At 42.8% G+C, this 1,216-nt stretch overlaps 1 pseudogene; it reads left to right on the top strand.

Annotated features, from left to right (window-relative positions):
• Positions 1-791: 791 nt before the first annotated feature.
• Positions 792-910, top strand: LOC145393165 (5S ribosomal RNA; annotated as a pseudogene).
• Positions 911-1,216: the final 306 nt, after the last annotated feature.

Here is a 1,216-nt window from a genome sequence, read left to right as displayed (position 1 = left end):
AGTTGCCCTATTCTTGCAGTCAACAATCCTCCATCTGGGGAATAGAGAGAAAGCTAAGGGACGTTTGTATAGTCAAGCAGTGCAGCCACTTAACTATATCAGCTCCAGCCCATGAAAGGCGTCCCTCCCCAGCACCAGTTTAAACAGATAACATGCAGTAGAATACAAAGATGTGAACGTCAAAAGCAGACTGTCATTTAACTTTTTAACTTTTTAAACTTAAGTATGGTCTAGTGTTAACCAAGAGGATACATTGTATCAAAGCACCTTCATAACAAGTAAGGGTTTATTCCACATCATCATTACTCGGAATACTCTCAACTGAAGAAATGTTTGTCGTTACCGCGAATCAGTTCCCGGAACTGCACTAGTCTGTACCAGCAAGAGAGTTGACCGAGATAGTGTGACCCCTTGAGCCCGAGGACGTCGCCTATATTTTGTTGCTACTAACAGAGTACCGTATTGACAGCTTAGGAGAGCACCCTACCAGTAAAGGCGTTGATGAGGGCTGCATTCATCCCTGCCAGTTTGTAAAGTCTGTCCTAAACTGACTAAAACCGTGAGGCAGTAGTTAAAAATCATCATGTTCAAAGGGTTGATACAGTGATTTTCAAACTTAGGTGCTGGGAACTACGCTGAGCTGTGCAAATACGCCTGGTGCAGCAAAAGGCTTATTGGACTTTTTTTTTTTTTTTTAAGTTTGTTAGGACTGCCTCCTTAGCCGAATGAAGTCGTCTGATATAAATTTGGATATCCTACCGAAGTGCGGCAAAAGAATTACTGGAAATTATTATTTCTATTATGCCACGTTGAGTACACCGCTTCCCGTCCGATTAGCGAAGTTAAGCAACGTTGGGTCTGGTTAGTACTTGGATGGGTGACCGCCTGGGAACACCAGATGCTGTTGGCATCCCTACGTGTCAAGTGGGGTTGGTGGAGGATTAGTGCCCCTCTCTGTAAAACAATTAACTCTAAGCCCTTGGCCACCCCGTCTGGGATACATGGCGTCTGGCAATGAATGAATTATTATTATTATTATTATTATTATTATTATTATCGGACGAGAAGCGATAAACCCAACGGGGTATGACCGCTATTATTATTATTATTATTATCATTATTATTATTATTACTGTGTGGTAGGAGGGGGTGCTCACTGTCCACTACTCGATGTAGTGATGCTGTCGGGTGTCTGCCCTTTCCTCTCCTTCATCCT

Source organism: Coenobita brevimanus, chromosome 23 (assembly GCF_032717465.1).
Source record: "Coenobita brevimanus isolate Jiangsu-jjx chromosome 23, ASM3271746v2, whole genome shotgun sequence".
Classification (NCBI taxonomy): Eukaryota; Metazoa; Arthropoda; class Malacostraca; order Decapoda; family Coenobitidae; genus Coenobita; species Coenobita brevimanus.
This window is presented reverse-complemented; position numbering and strand designations above follow the sequence as displayed.